We start from the raw sequence: 9,033 nt of genomic DNA on the forward strand, positions 1-9,033 counted from the left end.
AGTGTCATCCATTAGATTTATTCATATTTGATCAACTTAAGTTAGGTTTGGGAAAGGGGAGCATCTCTTGTGTATGTGCGAGACAAGCTTCAGCAACATGCTCAGAGTGTGTTACCGACACCAGTTTCTCATGCTGGCTCTGCAAGGGCAGATGCTGTTGCTGTGCTTGTTCTTGGATATTTGTTTTTGGTAAGTATTCATTTTTTGTAGTTAAAGACCTCACTGACAAATAATGTGTATATGATAATTGAGTGGAATATGCAATATAGTTTAAATAGTTAAGCGTAATGAATTGTTCCGAGTGTCCCATTCAGACTCTCACAATGTGCAATTCAGCACAGTGACCAAGTCCACACGTGAGCGCAAAAGTAGTGCATTGGAGGGGAAAAACTCTTAACATGGTTTAATGTTCTATAACAACAACCAGGGAAAATAATTTTTCCCTCACATTTCACTTGTCATAAACACTATACTTCTAAGACAACGGCACTGTAATCAAAGTGGATATTTTTATGCTTAACGTGGCTTACGCATTAAAGGTGGGGTAAGCGATTTTTCAAAAACGCTTTAGAAAACTGATTTGGGCCGACTATGATGCGGAGGAGAGCGCGCTCAGTGAACATGAAGGAAATTAGCCGAGCCGAGCGACAGAAAGATAGAGACGGCGGATAAAAAACAAAAGAGGAAAACGTCTGCGGAACAAAAGAAGGCTTAAGGCAAGAAATAGGACCCGTGTAAATATCAGATCAGCTTTCCAGCGCTGGAGAGAACTCAAGGAGCGGAAGGCCTGTGATCCTTGCTTTGTTTCTTCTCGATAGGTGAGTAACATTGTGTCTGCGCCGCAACAGCTAAAGTCTGTCTAGTACACTGAGACAAAGCGACCGTTGAAAATCATTTGAAATGTGTGTCAATACGTCATGAATAGAACGCAGCAGCAGTTTTCTGTCGGGGATTTGTCGTGTCGTGCCGCGCCGCATATCTATGGTGTAGACAGCATCACTGATTATAATGAGTTCTACAGTACTTTGTCGCGCCGCGCCACTCTTGTCCAGTGTAGACATGGTGTAACATTGGTTTTGCTTTGTTTCACAGAACTAATTGTTGCCTGGGTTGCGTACGTATGTGTGGGGCGGGGCTATCAAAATAGGGGCGTGTTTGTTTTGGTGATTTCAAATGTCAACATTGGCTACCAGAAATCACTTACCCCACCTTTAAGACAGTGATATTAAAAGATCAAACTCTGCAGAAGAGCCCAGAATATGAACACAACGTGCAAAGTTTTACATTAAGCATTTACCTCCCACTTTAAAAAGTGATAACATGCAACTATTATATTAAAGAGCTATTTCTACCTGTTCTTACCCTTAAAGAGGACATATTATGCCACTCTTTACAATATGTTATTATCTCTGGTATCCCCAGAATGGGTAACACTTTATAATAACTTTCATTTATAAATCATTAACAAACATTATATAATGCTTAACAGATCATGAGTTAATATATATATTCACATAGCTAGAAATATGAGATAATATTCTTGTTAATGTTTACTAATGAACTTACTAAACATTACCTAATGATTAACATATGAGTATTTGGTAACGCTTTAGATTACAGCCCGCAATGTACCGCGTAATTAAACAGAATTTACAGCGTACCTATTTGTGACTATAGAGTACCTCCACAGTACCTACTCGTAGGTATGATGCAACGTTTGGGAAATAAGGGGTTAATAACCTGCAAAATTATAAAGCATTTATACTGTAAGTATTTTATAACTAAAGGGCACCTATTCTGAAATTACGTGGTATGTATGACACACAGACCGCAATTTTACGCCTCAACATAATTTACAGCTGTACGTACGTGTAGGTAAACGGAAACAATGTACAACATTTGGGGGATAAGGAGGTAATGACTTGGAAAATTAAAAGTATTTATACTGTTAGTATTTCATAAGTAAGGTGTAACTATTCTAAGATTACGTGGTATGCATACCTACTGTGTTAGGCAACAATATTATGATTTAAAACAAGTTGCCTTATTGTAATAACACAAAATATATGATACAGTATATTTTTACACTACGTACTGGCTACTTATTGTATTATTACAACATATATCTTACATGACTGATACATATAGTAAACTGTAGTAGTATAATTTAGTAATTATAATAAAGTTAAAAACCACCATAGTCTTTATAAAAATTTACCACAGTTTACTTAAGAATATATGCTATAGTATTTACAAGTGTTTTTTTATGTGCACTGTAAAAAATTGCTGTAATTTTTACAGTAAATATTTACAAGAGACTACTGTGCATGTTTTTGAAGGTAGACATTGCATTTTCCAGTTGCATTTTTGTAATTTACAGTATTACTGTATTTTGCTATGAATTGTGGGTACATGCTAAATAATTGCTGTACATTTTACAGTATATCTACAATAAGATACTGTGCATGTTTTTGAAGGTAGACTTATTGCATTTTCCTGTGGATATCATGCATACAATTGTTATATTTTTATTTATTTATTTTTTTTAAAGAAGAAAAAAGCCAACTGTTGCTGAAGTTTTGAAATCCAATTTTGGTACTCAGTCAACTGTAATAAATACAGCCTTTTTAACGAGTCATTTATACCATGTTGACTCTGACATATGATTATATAATGTACACATCTATTAGTTTAAAAGTGTTTGCTTTAAAAAAACAAAAAAAAAACATGATTAGACAACTACATCGGCGTAGCGCAGTGCGTGTGACGTCATTTCGTCATCAGCAGCGGACATCTTGGGACTTCTCGCGCTCTTCGATTTTCCCGCTCAACTCATGTGCGCTACGATTACCAGGAGGACCTCAGAAGAGTGAGAGTGAGGCAAGGTGAGTGTAGCCAGTAATTCATGCTTCAGTTAAAACGTGAAATCCTGGTACATCCTATAATTCTTCTACCAGTCATTAAGATCTTTCATTGCATAACTGTTATTTTTATTTTGTGACGTTTCAAAAGGGATAAAAATATCTGTTCAATTTTATGCTATGTCATTTTTTGAGTCCAAATTTACGATTAACGTACGTTAGCTGGGTAACTAACATTAACTTGATATTTTTTTCATCATGAAAGTGTGATCGGTCTGCCATATTACATTTTCGATAACTTCGGTATAAAATTATTTTGGATTGTTGGTAAATTGTGTATGTTTTATGCAACTCAATAGTTGTTCACTCGACTGCCAAGCTAATTAGCACGTGTTTGTTCAATGAAGATGCTGTAATGATTTTTTTTTTTTTTAGTCTTACGTTAATATCACTTATAAGGGTGCATGTAGTAATATTGGTACTTTAGTTCATTAGAAAGTACATTGGAAATTGCCGTGCACATGCTTTATTGCTGTGCATGTATTAGCATGTGAAGTTTTGATTTTTGCAGTTGAACATGTTTATCTGTCAATTCTGTAATAATGAGAACAGTACAATCCTACATTTTGTGCAGCATGTGAAATTGCATAGAAATGTGCCTAATTCACAATTTAGATGTGGTGTGCCTGACTGCCCACATGTTTTCACTAAGTTTTCTTAATTGAAGTCCCACATATACAGACTTCACAGCGAACATTGCAGGTCTGCTAAAGAGTGTCAGGCACAGATGTGTGATAAAACATTTAAATGCCGTGTAGACTTTTGAGAAGTTCAATGTGGGACCCTAACACAGTTTTTGTCTCATTTGAAGAGCCATATTCAGTCAGGTCTGGAGATCCGGTGCCCATTTGGTTGCAACAGGACATTTAAGGTAAGATCTACATTTGTATCACATGTGCAGGGCTTAAAGTTCTCCGGCACCGTGCTGGATCTCCGGCGTGCAGCGTTTGGCTGCGGGGAAAAAAAATCCTACATTAAAAAAATCTTGTTTATTACTTTCGAGTCAATGAGTTTGCCTACCAATGGTATGAGAGGAGCACAGCTTTTGCTCTCAACCAAACTAACATTACTAGCCAATCAGAATTTTTTGCTCTTATAAACACGAGATGCGCATAATAGTATGCAATTGCAGAGTTGCAGCCCTGATGAATGGAGAAGCGTGACACGTTGAAAAGGCTGCAAGGCGCAATGGTCAAAGATGTCCATCTAGCGCATATTTACATAGAAAAATGAATTAAAAAGGAGCGGAGCTTTGTAAACAGCTCAGAGTAATCATGTCATCCACAAGAACGATATGATTGCCAGAACAAATTTACCGGGATTTTTGAAAAGGTCCTGATCACACATGATCTCTTAAAGGTAACTTACCGGTAATTTACCAGTAAAGACTGGATGTGTGAAAGGGGCTAAACTCTTCCTCTGCATATGCTGTGAATTTAAATTGCTTAAAGTTCATCTGGGAAAACAGTGTGCATAATCTCACTAGATTTGCAACATAAATCATTTATAAACCTTTGCCAACACAGGAGAATACATCAACCTATTTTCACCAGGCCATTGTCGCCCTCTGCAGGTATTTGTTATAATACATAATGTACTTAAATTGGTTATGTCATATTATGTATAGGCATATTACATTATATATTTTAACAGTGTTGTTCAATAAAACCATGTAAGTACTTGGTTTTGATATTTTATTTGAGCCAATTATTATTGCGTTAGTTTATATCGTTAGTTTATATATAGATATATAAAGTCATACTAAAGCCTGGTTTTCACTTAGGTCTATTTGTGTTACTAAAAAATATCAGATTACTCAGTTGTCAAAATAATCAGTAGATTACTTGATTACCAAAATAATCATTAGTTACAGCCCTAGATTAGTTACAATATTTCAAAATACAACTGAATTGTTTTACTTTTTGTAATTAAAAGACAACTATTTTGTCATTGAAAATCTAAAAAATAGTATTAAAATATTATATTGTGTATTGTGACACCCCTAGTGTCGATAAGCTCATAATTTTCCAAGTGTATGATATAGCTTTCATTCTTCAGGTCAACCATATATTCATGGAAAAAAAAACAGTTTGAATAAGGAAAGCAATAACTTTGCCATAGTATCCTTTCAAATGTTAAAGTTGCCACAGTCATTGCATGATTTGCTTGTGCTGGCCCATCCTACACCTACACCTTTTGCTTTAACCCCTGCATGTGTCACGGACTCATAAAATGTGCTCTGTAAACCAACTGATAGAGCCTGCCCTGGCCATGGAAACTCCCATTTCTGATGTTGTGTCTGAGGTGAGAGATCAGAGGTTGTAGAGCACAATTTTCCTGAAGTTGTGGATGAATGTCTTTTTCTAAGAAATTTAACCCTTTTCTATCTGAAACTGCAAGCCAGATTGCTATTACCTGAGTCTACCATTCAAGGCATTGTTGAAGAATTTCAAAATATCCATGCCATTGGGCAGTCTTATTTTCTTAGCAAACTGAGAGTAAAACTTGCTTTGCTTGAATTATCAGAGGTGAGGATTAATGATGTGATTGATCAGTTGTCTAGGGAGGATTTGCTGACAGCTTGTAATAGTGGTGTTCTAAGTACAGCACAGAGGATAAAGACTGCTTTCAAGCATTTTTCTAGGAGTTAGTGAAAGAAATGGGAAAGAGTGCTTTGCTCAGTATGTCCCAGTTAAACAGACCATCAGTGCTCTGTTTCAGTGCCAGTCTGTGAGGGATCAGTATGAACATATGCACTCACAAACAGCTGAAAATGGTCTGTTTCGGGATGTAAATGATGGTAAGAATTTTTCTGAAAATTCTCTGTTTCAAGCTGATCCATCATCTCTGGGTTTGATCATTTATCAGGATTCTTTTGAGGTGGTAAATCCTTTGGGCTCAGCCAGAAAGAAACACAAATTGCTGGCAGTGTATCTTACCTTGTCTGATATTTTACCTCACAACAGGTCAAACATAGACCACATGCAGCTTGTTCTTTTGTGTAATGAGCAAGATTTTAAGCAATTTGGACCAACTCGTGTTTTTAGATCACTAACTGAAGATCTCAAAGATTTTGAAGAGAATGGTGTCGTTATGAATGATGGCAAAACTTTGAAAGCTTCTTTGTGTTCCATCGACACACCATTGGTGGTTTTGTCGAGAACTTTAGCCGAAGCCTACATTTCTGCAGGTATTGCACTATTGACAGAGACACATTTCATGCCACACCTTTGGAGCCTGCTATGAAGCGAACTGTGGAGCCTTATGAGAGAAACATTCAGGAACTTGCAGCCAGGGGCGATAATGTAGTTGATGGAGTCAAATTTAACTCTCCTTTCAATCAGCTGAATTATTTTCATGTTTGTCAGCCTGGCTTGCCCCCCTGCCTTGGCCATGACCTCTTTGAGGGTGTTGTGGCATCTGATCTTAAGCTGTATATTGATTACTTGGTAAATCAAGAACAATTCTTTACTTTCACAGAGCTTAATCGTTATATTAAACAGTTTGAGTACACAGGAAATGATGCTGCCAATAAACCAGCTGAGATTTACTCAGGGAGTGAAAAAGTTTGTGGTCACGCTGTGCAGAACTGGTGTCTTCTAAGACTTTTACCAGTTATTGTTGGACACCGGCTTAAGGATCCAGAATCAGAAGTGTGGCAGCTTGTTCTACTTCTCAGACAAATTGTAGACCTAATTTGTGCACCAGCAATAATGGCAGATCAGGTCTCTTATCTGAAAGTGCTCATTGATGAGTACATTCATTTCAGGTGCGTGACTTTCCCTTCTAAGCCTCTCAAGCCTAAACACCATTACTTGTGCCTTGTGCTCATAAAACAATTTGGACCACTCATTCGCTTATGGACTATGAGGTTTGAGAGCAAGCATACCTATTTCAAGCAATGTGCAAGAAAATTGCACAACTTCAAAAACTTATGTGCAACACTTGCAGAAAGGCACCAGCTTCTCCAAGCCTACTTAAGTGCTGGAAAACTCTTCCAGCTTTCTGTCCAAGTTGAGAAAGGCTCTGAATATTATTCAGATGATTATAATGAAGCTATCAAGTAATCAGTTGATCATTTTGATTTTCAGCCAGGCAATACATTAGTAGCTGAAATCGCTTTGAAAGGAACAAAGTACAGGAAAGGCATGGTTGTGCTTTTGGCCAGTAATGATGAGGGTTTGGAGGTTGGCAAAATTAAACAAATTCTTGTTCACCAGAGGTCTACTTTGTGTCTGAGAAACGGCATGCTGTGCAGTTGGTGGATTTGGGTGTTTACTGTATAGCAGATGAGGACCCAAGATATGTCTGTGTACTTCAAGAGGAGCTATTAGATTATTACCCGCTCCAGGAATACAAAACATGTCGCTTGTCTATGATTGTGGCATAGAGTTGATCAGGTTGTTGATTGTGGCCTGTGGAATGTTGGTCCACTCCTCTTCAATGGCTGTGCGAAGTTTGTTAGAACAAGCCAGCTGCTCGACTTCCCAACGCTCATCACATCAAGTTCTTTCTGATACATCAAGCCCAGGATCAGAGAGTTCTTCAAGTTCTACACCATTTCATTCTTCTGCTTGCTCTTCAGCATCTTGTGCCTGGGCTGAAACTTTTAAGGTGCCTTGGGAAGTCATGCCTTCTGAAATTAAGTTGGCCATTGCAAATAAAAAAAGACTGATCGAAGGCAGCTAGTAAGGTTGTTGGTCAATAATGTGCAAAAACATGAAGTCAAACCATCAGAGGCACAGAGTCAGATTGTAGTGCAGAACATTGTTAAACAGTACCCGGACAGCTTTGCTGATGTTCTGGCTGATGGAACAAAAATAGGTAGTGGGTATGCCTCTTTGCTCTTGCAAGTTAAAACCCGTGTTGAACATGTAAACAGAAACAACACATTAGCTCGTCGGAGAAAAGAACGACTACGATCATCGTGCAGAACCATAAGTCAGAGCTCAAGAAGGCCGGCTGATCAATATGGTTGTGTCAGCTGGCAGCCAGAGGAGCTTCCTGCAGGAGAAAATGATGACACTCTAGAAGAGAAGAGCAAGCAAATGGTACTGCTTCATTCAACTGAGGGAATATCTGGTGCCATTAGAGGAGAATTTCACAAGTTGAGGGAGGTCACATATTACCGTCAACGTCGTGATATAAACGCCACTCCACCTCCGCCACTGTCTGAACTAAAGAACTCATGGCCTTACCTGTTTTGTCTCAAGGGTATTTTTTTTACATTTCCATTTGCTTACTGACATCTCACTGCTCCAAAGAGTCATGGAGAGCATTGAAGGGAAAGGGAAGAGAATTCTGAGATTTAAAAAAAAAAAGCCAACAAACAATGAGGTGCATGCTGTTCTGTCAAAATATCAAGAGGGAAATTGTCTGGTCCTGTGCAATAAAATATTATTTTATTTTTAATGTCTTAAAAGTTTAACTTTAATGCAAAATATTTTTATTTAATTTTTTTAGGTAGCAGCAACTGCAGCCGACATGGAAAGAGATGGATTACCGGATTCACCCGCACTGATCTTCCAAGGTAATGTGCCTTACTTTGTGTCTCCATTATACACACTGTTCTTTGCTTTCTATTCTATTTCTATTTTTGCCACCTGTTCCTGTATTCTATTTCACAGTTCTATTCTCACTCCTATATTCCTTAGCTAGCTAGCTGTGCCCTAGTTTTTTGTTATTGTCTCTGAACCACTCTCTCTCTCCTTAATAGTAACCATAATCTTCATTATCTTTTAGTTTATAGTTATATAGTATCAGTGTCTTTATTAGTTAACATGTGCTACCCATGAACCATACTTTTACAATACTTATTAATCTATGTCCTTCCGTATTTCTTTTACAGGTGAATCCATGACCCTAAGCAAGTGGATGTTGTCAGTCGAAAGGGAAGTTGTCCTAGGCCCATGTTCTGAGGCATTTGTTGAGGGCCTGGCAGCATTGTTTGTGACCTATTACAAATTAAAACTTGCTTATCAGGATGAAGCTGCATGCACGCTCGAATTTATTCAGAGGTATGTGAGAGCATAAACTCTTACTGAATATTTATTGTAGACATCCAAATTTCCACCACTTTTTTGAGTTTATAGGTTTGGATAGCTTATCAGGA

At 37.6% G+C, this 9,033-nt stretch overlaps 1 pseudogene; it reads left to right on the plus strand.

Annotated features, from left to right (window-relative positions):
* The first annotated feature begins 5,153 nt into the window (after positions 1-5,153).
* LOC107699116 (uncharacterized) lies at positions 5,154-8,583 on the plus strand (annotated as a pseudogene).
* The last annotated feature ends 450 nt before the right edge of the window (positions 8,584-9,033 follow it).

This window comes from Sinocyclocheilus anshuiensis, unplaced genomic scaffold (genome assembly GCF_001515605.1).
Source record: "Sinocyclocheilus anshuiensis isolate Anshui unplaced genomic scaffold, SAMN03320099.WGS_v1.1 scaffold166, whole genome shotgun sequence".
Taxonomy (NCBI): Eukaryota; Metazoa; Chordata; class Actinopteri; order Cypriniformes; family Cyprinidae; genus Sinocyclocheilus; species Sinocyclocheilus anshuiensis.